Source organism: Miniopterus natalensis, chromosome 14, assembly GCF_054644295.1.
Source record: "Miniopterus natalensis isolate mMinNat1 chromosome 14, mMinNat1.hap1, whole genome shotgun sequence".
Classification (NCBI taxonomy): Eukaryota; Metazoa; Chordata; class Mammalia; order Chiroptera; family Miniopteridae; genus Miniopterus; species Miniopterus natalensis.
Window position 1 is genome coordinate 11787000 of NC_142094.1, and position 13979 is coordinate 11800978.

The window sequence follows — 13979 nt, forward strand, 5'->3', positions numbered from 1 at the left end:
TAGCACAGAAGAAGCAACAGGCTAGGGCCTAGGCTGGGCTGCTCTGGCTCACTGGAAAGTCAGAGAAAAGAGGGCCTTGGGGACAGGTGCAGGGGGCTAGCTGGGACAAGCTGCTGCTGCCCATTGCTCCCCTGGTTGCAAATCTCGTGGGGTCCCGAGTTTAGGAGATGCATGCCTGTGGGGGAAGAGAGGAGGAAGGGAAAGGCACTGGCATACTCCAAGGAGGGAGGGCACACCAATTTCTTTTTTCTTAAGGGGCTGATTAGGATTGACCTGTGAGAATGTGTCCATTATCTAATAAGTAATGAGAGAAAGATGTGTGGCTACATGTAAACCTGCGTTAGGTCTACAGAGGAGGAGGTGAGGAGGGCAGTGAAGAAGTCAGCTGCAGTCCATCTACGTGAAGGTCACGCCGGCTTCCCTGTACACCTTGAAGACTTTCTCAGTGGCACTGATGTAGGCAGCTGTTCTCAGGTCCAATCCCAGGTTATACGTCATGGCTGTGCACATGAGTTACCTGGCCTAAACCAGAGTGCCTGATGTCTTTCTCAGATGCCCAAGGTCCTGTCTTGGAATTCTGCTGTGGGCACAACAGGGATAGTTCCAACGTGCTTTCCAAATTTTCTTTCTGAACTTTCTTGAACAGACATGAGCAAGTGGTAGTTAGAATCTCTTTTATGCTTGAAGGTCAAACTGTCATAGCTGACATGATTTAGGTCCTTCAGCCACTCGAAGTAAGACACTGTCACTCCTCCAGCATTCAAGTAGAGATCTGGAACTATAATGCTCCTCTCCAGGAAAATCTGATCAGCTTCTGGAGTTGTTTGTCCATTGGCACCTTCAGTGATGATCTTGGCTTTGATTCTGGGTGCACTGGACTTGGTCAGCTGCTTCTCACTGGCAGCAGAGGTCAGTATGTCACAGTCCGCCTCTAAGATGCTCCCTTCATAAAGCTTTGCCTTGGGGAAGCCCAGGATTGATCCATGTTGCAATTTGAAGTCTTCCAGTTCCGTTGGGTCAGTACCATCTGGATTCCATGTGTTCCATCAGATTCACCAACACCACCACATTTAGCACCAAAGCGATGCAAATACCTCATAGAGTGCAGGCCCACATTACCAAATCCCTGAACAACAGTTTTATCTCCAAACCCTGGTGTCATTCCTAAAATGCTCACGTAAGAAGCTTCACTGACAAAGTTTTCAATCCCATGGAAAACTGCCTGGCCAGTAGCAGAGATCCGTCCATGGATTCTACCCTGACTGATGGGCTGACCAGTGACACAGGCATGGGCCTTAATATCATAGGTGTCAGCAATCCAGGACATGTCCCGCCGTGCTCATGTCTGGGGCAGGCACATCAATGCCAGGACCAATGACGCCCTTCTTTGCCAGCTCCATGGTGAACCTCCTTGTGATCTTTCCCAATTCATTATCTGTAATATCTGGGGATTGACTTTAACACCAGCATTGGCATCCTCAAAGAGCACATCAACCACTGCGCACTATGTCATCACAGAAGCCAAAGCTTTTACGTCACCTGCACTCACATCAGTGCTGTAATGCTCACCTCCCTTGCAGGGCATGTGTTGCTGACTGTGCCCGGCCTGCTAGCCCTCTATGACTTCCCAGGATGGGAAACGACAGGCTCAGCACATGGTTGCGGGGCTTGATGACCCACGGGATGCCTCACATTCAGTTCCACGTCTGGTCCTTGCTTTCCCGGGTCTTGAGGTCCTCCACCAGTTTGAATAAACTAGGGTAGTCCTCGTGGTCAGCCGCTGCGTCGCTGTAGTGTCACCCGGAGGGTGGCTGGAGCCCCAGCTGTAGTGGGCCTGGGGGTGGTGGGCTGCCCTCAGGCTGGCCCAGCAGCACCAGAGTCAGCCCTGCAGAGCTCAGCGAGAATCCTTCTGTTAATGATCTTATGGCTTTATAAATAATTACTTTAAAAAGATTTTACTGAGCTATGATATAACCATAGAAAAGTGCACTTTAGAGTCCAGCTTGAGGAATCTCTGCAAAGCGAGCGCACCTGGGCATCCAGCACCCAGCTCAAGGACCAGCCTTTCCAGAGGCCCCTCACGCTCCCCTTCGCTCGCCCAAGCAGCGCTCTCTGAACCTCTAACTCATAGATTTGTTTTGCTGGCCTTTGAACTTCATATAAACAGAATCACACAAGATGCACTGCTTTGGGCATTTGAGAGCTTTTCCCACACGCTCGAGGCCTTTTCATTCCCATTCCCGGTATTGCGATGGTGCATACACTTCCATTTATTTATCAGTTTTGCTGTTGTTGAACCTTAGGCAGTTTCTGGATTTGGGCTATTAAGAATAGTGCGATTAGGTAAACCTGTGCCCACCTTTCTCTTGGGTCTGTTCCTGACAGTGAAATGCCAGTCATGGGGAACTCAGGATATGCATGGATTCTGCCGGACAGGTTCCAATGGTTGTTCCAATTTACTCTCTCCCTGCAGAGGCCTGGGGCCGCCCCGCACAGGCCTGGCGCTCCCAGTGTCTCCATGGTAACCTTTCTGGTGGGTGTGAGGAAGCCTGTGCTTGCCACCTGCACCTGCCTGAAGTTAACCGAGAGCTGCTTCCCTGGCCCGTGGGTCTTGTGCATCTCCTCCCGGGAACTGAGCGCTGCCCCTTCATCTCTTCCACAGTCTGTCTTTCCCTTTGATTGTACCACCCTTCAGATACATTCTGGATGCAGGTCCTGTGGGTTTCCTTCTCACCCCCTTAATGGTATCTTTGGATGAGAATTTTTTTTATTTTAATACCATAAAATATCCAGTTTATCAATTTGTTTTTTTAATGGCCAGAGGTTTTTACTCGCCATTTAAGAAAACTTTGCCTATTTTAAGGTTGTAAAGGTGTTCTCCTATGTTTTTCTTTTAAAAAAAAAAGGATATATTTTATCATATGTAAATTATACCTCACTAAAGTTGATTTTAATTTCATTTTTTATTGATTTTCTTTTTGGAGAGAGAGAAACATCGATTTGTTATTCCATTTATTTATGCATTCATTGGTTGATTCTTGTATGTGCCTTGACTGCAGATGGAACCCACAACCTTGGTGTATGGGGGTGACACTAAGCAACTGAGCTACCTGGCCAGGGTAAAGTTTTCTTTCTTCCATATGGAAACCCAACTGGCCAGTTGAAAGGTAAATCTGTATGTATTTTTCCCTTTTACAGATTTAGACTGTTCTATTTGTTTTATGCATCATAAATGGATATTTAAATTTTTAAAAATGCTTTTTTTCTGCATCTCTCTGTTATTATGGTAAATTGCGTTTATTAATTTTCAAATGAAACTACTTTTGTATTGTAATATATTATATCCTTTTTGTATAGTGCTGATTCCCCTCCCACTTTCCTGTGGGTTTTTGTTGTTGTTGTTGTTGTTTTATTTCTTATTTTATTTTATTTTTTAAAAAATATATCTTTATTGATTTCAGAAGAGGAAAGGAGAGGGGGAGAGAGAAAAAGAGAGAGAAACATCAATGATGAGTCATTGATCGAGCCCACAACCCGGGCATGTGCCCTGACTGGGAATCGAACCCCGATTGCCTGGATCCCAGGTTGATGCTCAACAGCTGAGCCACGCCCGGCTGGGCTGTTTTTGTTTTTTAAATACATCTTTATTGATTTCAGACAGAGGAAGGGAGAGGGAGAGAGAGAGAGAAACATCAGTGATGAGAGAGTCACTGATTGGCTGCCTCCTGCACGCCCCCTGCTGGGGACCGAGCCCGCCACCCGGGCATGTGCCCTGACTGGGAATCGAACCTCCATCTCCTGGATCCTAGGCTGATGCTCAACCCCTGAGCCACGCCGGCCGGGCTGTTTTTGTTTTTGAGGCAAGTAGTTTATTTGTGAGGAAGCACAAGTGAGAAGTCGGGAAGTAAGATGGGGAGGGGAAGGAAACCAGTAGAGAGCATTATCAAGCAAGGTCCTGTTGTGGGCAGCGGGGACTCATTCCTTCTGGGGCGCTCTGGGTGACAGCGTAGACATGTCTGAGTTACCTACCTGAGGGTGCAGGGCTGGGCATTGTCCATCTTACCCATATTGGTTGAGGGCTATATCTTAGTTCGTTTGGTTTGCTATAACAAATATACCAAAGAACCGGAGCTTACAATCCACAGACATTTATTTCTCACAGTCCCAGAGGATGGGAAATCCAAGATCAAGGCATCAGGAGATTTGATGTCTGGTGAGGGAAGGGGTTTCCTGCCTTGTTTCTGTTGTTGTTTTCTTGTTTGTTTGTTTTGCGATCTCACGAGTTTATTTTAGTGAGGCCTATTTCCTCTGCAAGTGCAGCCTCTGATGACATTCCCCGACGGACCACTGCGGGTCTGTGCACATTCACCCTGGGATGACCATGTTTTCAGCAGGGCTTTTTTTGACCGTCTTTGCCCTGATATCTCTGTTAAGCTCTCTGCTTCATTGGCTATTACACCCCTACGTACAATACCAGGCTGCACTAATTACTGGCTAATTACTGTATTATTTTCGACAGTGCCCTGGGGCATACATTGTTCAGTACTCTGACCCAATTAAGTTCAGTCAAGGGTAGTTTTTGAGGCCAGTTTTTGAGCAGGTGGGCTCTTAGCTGTCTCTTCTACTGGTTTTCTTTGGCAAACTACCTGGCTTATAGTTTAGTTTGTTGCTTTTAATTAAGTGGAGCTATTGAACTTGACCTTCACACTCTGTTTCAAGAAAAGTCAATTCCTTTGGAGAGAGCTTCAAAACTCTCTGCTCTTGGTGAAGCCTCTTTCCCTGGGCAATATCCGTGAACCACTGTTCAGGGAGCTGGGTGGGTGTGGTAGTTTCAGTCTTCTCAGTCCCTTTCCCTAGTATGGGACCTCTGCCCTGCCAGTGAGCTGGGGGAACAGTGATCAGGACCCCAATATTCTTGGCCTGCTGCGCCTGAGATGGAGCCTTTATCCTATGCGCTGAGGAAGGGAGCCCCTGACCTCTTGGCCACCCTCCCCAGGAATTTAGCCTCTTCAGCTTGGAGTTGGAGATGAGAAATGCTGGTGGCCCGCCTCTCCTGCTGAAATCCCTTTTTGTGTAAGAAAAGCACTGATGTTTCTCTTTTATTCTCACACTACTACCACATTCACGTTTCTGACACTAGATGTGTAGGTTTGCCACATCAAGCAGTTCTGTAACCCCAGCTGAGTGTCCTACACTTCAGTTCAGTTCTGAGCCCACCCACCTGGAGTTAGCTTCAGATCGCACAGGCTAAGGGCTGAGTCCCACAGACGGCCCCACTTCACTGCCAATCGCAAGTCCCAGGCGGTCACCTGTACTCCTGACTGACTGGCGGCTGGGCTTGGTAATCTGCAGCTATGACTCACAGAACTCAGAGAAACAGTTACGTTTACAAGTTTATTAAGAAGGATGTGTTAACCTACAAATAAAAAGCCCTTTTGAAATGAGAGGCAAACAAGTATGTACTTGAGATCAATAATAATAGCTATTCAGGACTCATCCGGCATCCTGGGAATAACTCCCATTTGATCATGGTATGTAATCATTTTAATGTATTGCTGAATTTGGTTTGTTAATATTTTTTTCATTATAGAATTGTACTCCTGAAACTTATATAATTTTATTAACCAGCGGCACTCCAATAAATTCTATTAAAAATAAAATGAAGCACACAGAAGGACTGTGTGAACACACTGAACACTGTCCCTCCCGTGGGTTCAGGCAACGCTCTGCATGTCTTCCTGAGGAGAAATCTTTCTCTTTTTTCCCCCGTTAATCCTCACGTGAGGATATTTTTCCATTGAATTTTAGACAGAGAGGGAGGGAGGGGGGGGAGGGAGGGAGAGAGGGAGGGAAGGAAGGAGTGTGGGAGAGAGAGAGAAACATTGATGTGCGATACACACATGGACTGGTCCCACATGAGCCCCAACTGGGGCTGGTGATCGAACCTGCAACCCAGGTATGTGCCCTTTTAAAAAAAGAATATATCTTTATTAATTTCAGAGAGAGGAAGGGAGAGGGAGAGAGAGAGAGAAACATCAATGATGAGAGAGAATCATCGATGGCTGCCTCCTGCACACCCCTTGCTGAGAATCCAGCCTGCCACCCGGGCATGTGTCCTAACCGTAATCAAACCCCGATCTCTTGGATCATAGGTTGATGCTCAACCACTTAGTATGTGGGCCATGCTCTAACCACTGAGCACACAGGCCAGGGCCTGAGGAGGAATCACTGGGTCCTTTTGCTGTTTAGCGTCTGCAAAGCCACCCTTTCTGTAACAATAGTTTTGAAATTCAGCCGCCTTGCTCATCTCATTTGAATTTCAGTGCTTCCTCCCGCTCAACAGCAGATTGGAGGTTCTTGGGAATTGCTGGAAATATTGATTGCATTTTACTTTGAAAGTCTTTCCTACTGTGAACTCTTAAAGCTTTCCTAACTGCGAAGCTGATCACAGCAACCCCCCACCAGGTGAACAGCGAGCCCCAGCCTGGGCTCCAAGGCCAGGGAAGCGCCTCTGTCCAGCAGGGCAGTGCTGGCCATGCTCCCCTGTTGAACCTTCGGGCTTCTCTTTTTCACTATGATAACGTAACCAATGCCCCCAGCACTCCCGCCACAGCAGCAGGACCTAGGAAAAGTCAACCTCTAACCAGGAAAAGCCGGCTGGGGGTGGATCCTGGACCTCCAGCCCAGAGGACTGTCCCCCAGACTCAGGGCCTGCAGGCTCCATATTTATAACAATACAGTGTGTTAATATTTTATTATTTTACACCTATGTTCATCAGGCATATTGGCTTATAATTTTTTTTTTTTGGTCATGTCTTTGTCTGGTTTTGGAATCAGGATAATGCTGGCCTCAAAATGAACTCGGGAGCCTTCTCTCCTCGATTTTTTGGAATAGGCTCAGGACTTTTTTTGTTGGGAGTGTTTTGATTACTGATTTAATTTCATTAGTAGTTATCTGTCTGTTCAGATTTTCTGTTTCTTCCTGACTCAGTCTTGGAAGATTTTATGTTTCTAAGAATTTATCCATTTTTTTCCAGGTTGTACAATTTGCTGGCATATAATTGTTTGTATAGTATTTCCTTATAATGTTTTGTGTTTCTGGAGTGCCTGTAGTCACTGGTCCTCTTTCATTTCTGATTATATTTATTCAAGTCTTGTTTCTATTTTTTTCTTGATGAGGTTTATCAATTTTGTTTATCTTTTCAAAGAGCCAGCTCTTGGTTTCACTGATATTTTATGTTGTATTTTTAGACTCCATTTTGTTGAATTCTGCTTTGATGTTTATTATTTCCTTTCTCCTACTCACTTTGGGCTCTGTTTGTTCTTCGTTTTCTAGTTCCTTTAGGTATAAGGTTAGATTGCTTATTTGCATTTTTTTCTTGATTCTTGAGATAGGCCTGTATTGCTATGAATTACTCTCTTAGAACTGCTTCAGGTGTGTCCATAGATTTGGGGTCATTGTGGGTTTTTTTTGTGTGTGTGTGTTTAAAATATATTTTTATTGATTTCAGAGACAGAGGAAGGGAGAGGGAGAGAGAGATAGAAACATCAATGATGAGTCATTGATCGGCTGCCTCCTGCACGCCCCCTGCTGAGGATAGAGCCCGAAATCCGGGCATGTGCCCTGACCTGGAATCAAACTGGGATCTACTGGATCATAGGTCGATGCTCAACTGCCGAGCCATGCTGGCTGGGTGATATGCCCTTCTTTGTCTCTTGTTACAGCATTTGTTTTAAAGTCTAGTTTGTCTGATCTGGCCAGTGTGGCTCAGTGGTTGAGCCACCCATGAACCAGGAGGCCATAGCTGGATTCCCGGTCAGGGCAGACGCCTGGATTGTGGGCTTCATTCCCAGTAGGGGTATGCAGGAGGCAGTCGATGGCTGTTGATGTTTCTCGTTGATGTCTGTATTTCTCTCTCCTCTCCCTCTGTCTAAAAAAAAATCAATAAAAACATTTAAAAAAAATTTTACAGATGGAAATTAGATGACTGGTTGCTGGGGGTTAGGAGTGGGGCAGAGGTGGGGTGAAGTGGGGGGCTGGAGGTAAGTAAAGGGCAGCCTGAAGGAGTCAAGGTGACATAATTGTTCTGTCTCTTGATTGTGGTGCTAGTTACATGAATCTACAACTGTGATTAAATTGCACAGAATCATTCACACACACAAACAAACTAGTGCATGTGAAACTGGTGACATCTGCCCTGCTGGAGTAGCTCAGCTGGTTGAGCACCGTCCTGTGCACTGAAGCGCTGCCAGCTCGATTCCTGGTCAGGGTGCAGACCTGGGTTGCGGGGTCAGTCCCGAGTTCGGGCAGGTACGAAAGGCCACCAATCGATGTTTCTCTCTCATCAATGTTTTTCTCTCTTCCTCTCTCTAAGCATGTCCTTAGATGAGGGTTAAAAAATAAAATAAAGCTGGTGAAATCTGAATAAGCACTGTCAATTCCTGGTTTATATTGTACCATAGGAAAAACGTTACCATGGGGGGGCTGGGTGAAGGGTACATGAAATCCCCTGTTCTTCTTTCCTTTTCTTTTTGGCAACGTCTTGTGCATTTGTGGTAAGAAGTTACACAGACATGAGCAGAGCAAGGACGATGGGCCAGATACCGAAGGTCGCCTTGTCCCCACGGTGACCTTTCATCCCCTAACACAGGGGAAGGGAAACTTTTTTCTGCCAAGGGCCATTTGGATATTTACAACATTGTTCATGGGCCATACAAGATTATCAACTTAAAAATTAGCTGTGAAAAAAGCTCCTAGATGTGTTGAATTTCGAGTCCCACCTGCAGTTGCCTTGGCAGGGCCAGACCAAATGATTTTGTGGGTCATATACAGCCCTCGGGCTGGATGTTTCCCACCCCTGCTAGCATATTGCTGGTCATGCAGTTTGGACCCCCTGACCTTTCATATCTCTGGTCAATCGGTTTAGGCTCCCTGACCTTTCCTCCCTAGAGACATCTAGGCTTAGTTGCATTTCAGCTCCAGGCCCAGATAAGCAGCAAAACCAGACAAGCTGCCCCACAGCTGACCTCAAGACCAGCAGCACTGACTAATGACCTCCTTCCCTGGGGCTGACCAGTCAATCAGTGGAGATGTAGACCCTGAGGGGACACACCTGGAAATCTGCCAGATATTTTATTGAAATTTTCCCCTGGGACCTCCCCCTAAAATCTCCATTCTTAATGCTCTTAGGAGGAAGACCCATCTTGCTCTCCCTCCTGGGAGCACGTGGGAGCTCTTCCCCTTCTCCTTCCCCTCCCCCTCCCTCCCCCTAGCCATGTCACTTTTACCTTCCTCACTTCTAAGCTCCAAGGTCCCTTTCCTTACCCTATAACTTGCTTTCTAAGCCCATTTGTTCTATGAATTACTTCATCTACCTCTGTGATTTTCTAAATTAATAGTCTCTTATGTTTGAGTCTTGGCTCTGAATTCTTTCCTAGCCAGAGCTCAAGTGCTGAAATTATTGAACCCAGGTCCAGTCTGACCCCACTGGTCTAACATCTGATGCCATTTTTGCTGCCCCCAACAGATCTATATTATTGCAAAATAAAAATCTGTAAATATATTATTATTATTTTAAAAAATGTATCTTTATTGATTTCAGAAAGAGGAAGGGAGAAGGGGAGAGAAAGATAGAAACATCAATGATGAGAGTTGTCATTGATCGGCTGCCTCCTGCACACCCCCGACTGGGGATCAAGTCCACAACCTGGGAACGTGCCCTGACCCGGAATCGAACCAGGATCTCCCAGATGCTAAGTCCACACTCAACCACTGAGGCACGCCTGGCTGGGCAATATGTATTATTTTAAAAAGTGCTTCCCCACTCTGCTTTTCTCCATCCACGTACTTCTGTTGCTAAGGGCAACACCAAGAATAAAACTGCTGGATGTTTATATAACATCCAAATAAAACTCCTTTCCCCTCCCCATGTCATATCAGTGTAGTGACACAGCCCAAAGTAACACAGACCCAATTCCAAAAGTTCTGAGGAGTCACAACGAGCTTTGCTTAGGGTTTTCTCGAGGGGACTGTGGAGAATCCCATCTCACAAAGCAATCCTTCCTCAAAGTCCTCCTTCCCCAGTTCCTGTTGGAAAGCAGCACCTCGCAGTAGATCTTCCAGGCTCCTGCGCCCCGTCTTCCTCATCTGCCTCTCTCCCCTCCGTTTCCCCTCCAACAGGATTCTCTGAATCGCCCCGAGGGCTCTCAGGTCTGTTGTCCCCCTAAAAGTCGGGGAGGAGAAGGGAAGACTGGGAACACTCAGTTACATGGTAGTATTTTTTTCCTATTTGCTGTCGTTTTTTGTTATTTTTAATGGGAAAAAGATTTGAATAATCATTTCAGGAGAAAAGATAAACTGATGGCCAACAGGCGTGTGAAAAGTTGCCCAGTGTCATTCATCAGTCATTAGGGAAATGGTCATTAAGACCACAAAGGGATACCACCGCCTACCCATGAGGATGGCTAGGATCACGGCGCGTTTCGGGGGGCACAGAGCCGGGTGTGCCCGAGTGAGGAGAGGGGCCGGGTCGCTGGGGCAGAGGGCGGGCTCAGCGGGGAGCGAGCGCGGACGCCCCCGAGGGCCTGCAGGGTCTCCGGATGGCTCCCGCGGGCTCAGGGACCCGAGGCCTTTCCTCGGAGGCAGGGCCGGGAGCGCGCCTGGGGCTGCCTCTTGGCCGGAGCCGGGGAGCAGCCGGGAAGGCGGCGCGAGCGCCCGGCTCAGTCCCGCTCTGCGCGGACCTCAGGCTCCTGCGGCCCGCAGGCTGCGCCCCGCACGCGCCCGTGTGGAGCCCGGGGGCTGCGCTCCATCCGCAGTGACCAAGCCCCGGAAGCGGGTGCGGCTGAGCTGGATCAGGTGAAGCGCAGCGCGGGCCAGAGCCTGCTGGTCCCGCAGGGCCCGGCTCCCTCCCGCCTCCGCCCCTGCTCACGGAGCTCCTAGCGCCGGTCCCCCGCCCGGGCTCCGCGTTCTCCCGCCGCCCCGGCCCGCCCCGGGCGGAGCTCCAGGGCCAGGGCTACACCGGAATGGATGGGGGGTAACCAGGCCGGACGCCAAGCTTACTTACATCGCCATGGGGACTGGCGACACAGCCACTGTCCGCTGGGGGCGCTGGGGGCTGAGGCGCGGGAGGGTTGGGCTCTGGGACCCCACCGGGACCCCACCGGGCCTGCCACTGCCCCCCTTCTCTCACTGAAAGTCTACAACCCAAGTCTTTTAAATTCCTTTCTTTCCTCCTTCCTTCCTTCCTTCCTTCCTTCCTTCCTTCCTTCCTTCCTTCCTTCCTTCCTTCCTTCCTTCCTTCCTTCCTTCCTTCCTTCCTTCCTTCCTTCCTTCCTTCCTTCCTCCCTCCCTCCCTCCCTCCCTCCCTCCCTCCCTCCCTCTCTCCATTGATTTTTAGAGAGAGTGGAAGGAGAGAGGAAGGGGGAAAGAGAGAGATAGAAACATCAACTCATTGCCTCCCAAACATGCCCCACTGGGCAGGGGACCGAACCTGCAACCCAGGTATGTGCCCTTTACTGGGAATTGAGCCTGCAAACCTCCAATGCACAAGCCACACTGGCCAGGGACGGTTTTTTATGTCTTGCTCTTCTTCTCCTTATGGTATCCCCATCATGCAAATGTTTTATGCTTGAAGTTGTCCCAGAGGCTCCTTACACTATATTCATTTTTTTCCTTTTTGCTGTTCTGATTGTGTATTGTTTTAAAAAACATATCTTTATTAATTTCAGAGATTGGAAAGGAAGGGGGAGAGAGAGAGATAGAAACATCAATGATGAGAGAGTCATTGATTGGCTGCCTAGCCCGCAACCTGGGTATGTGCCCTGACTGGAAATCGAACCCCGATCTCCTGGATCCTAGGTCGATGCTCAACTACTGAGCCACACCTGGCTGAGCAGTGATTGTGTATTTTTTGATTACTTATATTTCATATTGCTGATTTGATTCTTGGCTTCATCTACTCTACTATTTTTTTATTTTCATTTTTTATGTTTTTATTGATTTTAGAGAGAGGAAGGGAGAAGGAGAGAGATTTTGAAACATTGATTGGCTGTCTCCCACACAGATTAAGCCTGCAGGCCAGGCATGTGCCATGACCAGGAACTGAATCAGCAATTTCCTGGTGCATGGGATGATGCTCAGCCACTGGGCCACACCGGCCAGGCTTCATCTACTCTACTACTGATGCTAGTAAATTATTCTTCATATCAGTTAGTGTATCCTTTGTTTCTGATGGGTTCTTTTTTATGGTTTCCATGGCCTTATTTATGCTGTTGAAGTTCTAAGCTTAATTATTCTTCCCTTAAGTTCACTGAGCATCCTTATAACCAGTGTTTTGAACTCTGCACTAGTAGATTGTTTGTCTCCATTTTGTTTAGGTCTTTTTCTGGAGTTTTCCTCTGTTCTTTCATTTGGGACATGTTTCTTTGTCTCCTCATTTTAGCAGCTTCCTTGTGTTTGTTTTTCTGTATTAGGTAGAGCTTCTGTGTCCCCCAGGCTTGGTACAGTGGCCTAATATGGTAGGTATCCTGTAGGGTCCAGTGGCACAGCCTCCCAGATCACTCAAGTTAGGCACTCTAAGTGTGACCCCCCCCTCCCCCCCCGGTTTGGGCTGTGTACACCCTTCTGTTGTAGTTGTGTCATGGCACGCCAATGGGAAGGATTTACCCCCAGACCAGTTGGCTGCATGGACTGGCTATGATTACTAAACTCTGTGCAGGTTCAGCTATGCAGGGGCCAGCCCCACAGAGCAGGACTTACTTCAGCAGGACTCTGGTGCCTGCTGAGTCTGCCCCTTGTGTTTGTCACTGTGGAGGTGGTTGGGTGGTGCTTTGATCTGGTCTGAAGTTGTTCAACTGGTACCTGGTTCTGGGACCTCCCAGGAAGTGCAGACCAAGGCCAGCTGCCACCTGTGTTCTGACCAAGGCCACCTGGCTTGAGCTACAAAGCAATCTGCAGATGACTGCTATTTGTGCTGGGCTTGGAGGTCCCCAGGAGAAGCCAACCATGGCTGGCATGTTGTTAGTACTGGGCCTGGGGTCACTTAGAGAGAGGTACAGGCACAGTGATGTCAGATACTGCTTGTTTGAGGGATTTTGGAAAGTCTGAAGCCTGAGCCAGGATAGGCCAATTGTATGGAAAAGCCACTGGAAACTGGTTGTGTGGGCCTGCAAGTTTGGTGGGGTGGGCATCTCAGGGAATGACCAGGGTGGGGCAAACAGTGATAGCCAGGTTGATGGAGACTCAGCTATCGTACCCATCTGCTGGCTCTGTGGGGGGAGGACCCATCAAAGGAACAATGGTTTCTACCAGCACTTCTGTCTGGGAGAAAGCTGTCCCCACCCAGATCTTGCTCTGATGCCAGACAATTCAATTCCTGCCCATACATCCCTGGTGCCTTTCTACCTGCTATCCCAGTGCTGGAGCTCAGAGAGAGTTAGAACAAACCTGTGCATGGGACCTTTAAAAGGAACTGCATGGGAGTCCAGCAGCCCTCTCTCTCACTAGGCCTCAATCCCTACTGGTTTTTATAAACTAGAAGTTATGGGGACTTCTTTTCTCAGCGCTGGAACCCTGGGTTTGGGGGCCTGGTGTGGGGCTGGGGCCCCCTCCTCCTCAGGTGGGGCCTCTGCAGCAGATATCCCTCTTGATTTTTGCCCACCGCACATGGGTATGTTCCTCCTGCCAGTCTCAGGTGGCTGCTTCCTCCTCCTCCTCCTTCCTATTTTTAAATTATTATTTTTTTATTTTTTAAAAATTAAATTAAATTTTATTGATGTGGCTTTTTCTTTAATTTTATAGTTGTTGGACTGCTATTCAGCTAGAATTCAGGCAATTCCGAATGACGGTTCTGTGTTTAGTTGTAATTTTGATGTGGTTGTGAGAAGATCGGAGTACTTTGTTTACCTATACCTCCATCTTGACTGGAAGCTGGACTGAATATTTAAAACATGGTTTAGAATTAACATCATTATGGAGATAG

General features: G+C 47.9%; 2 pseudogenes; both read right to left on the bottom strand.

Annotated features, from left to right (window-relative positions):
• Nucleotides 1-396: 396 nt before the first annotated feature.
• On the bottom strand, nt 397-4058 carry LOC107532548 (glutamate dehydrogenase 1, mitochondrial-like; annotated as a pseudogene).
• Nucleotides 4059-6308: 2250 nt separating this feature from the next.
• LOC148091499 (transmembrane protein 242 pseudogene) lies at nt 6309-6724 on the bottom strand (annotated as a pseudogene).
• Between the last annotated feature and the right edge of the window lie 7255 nt (nt 6725-13979).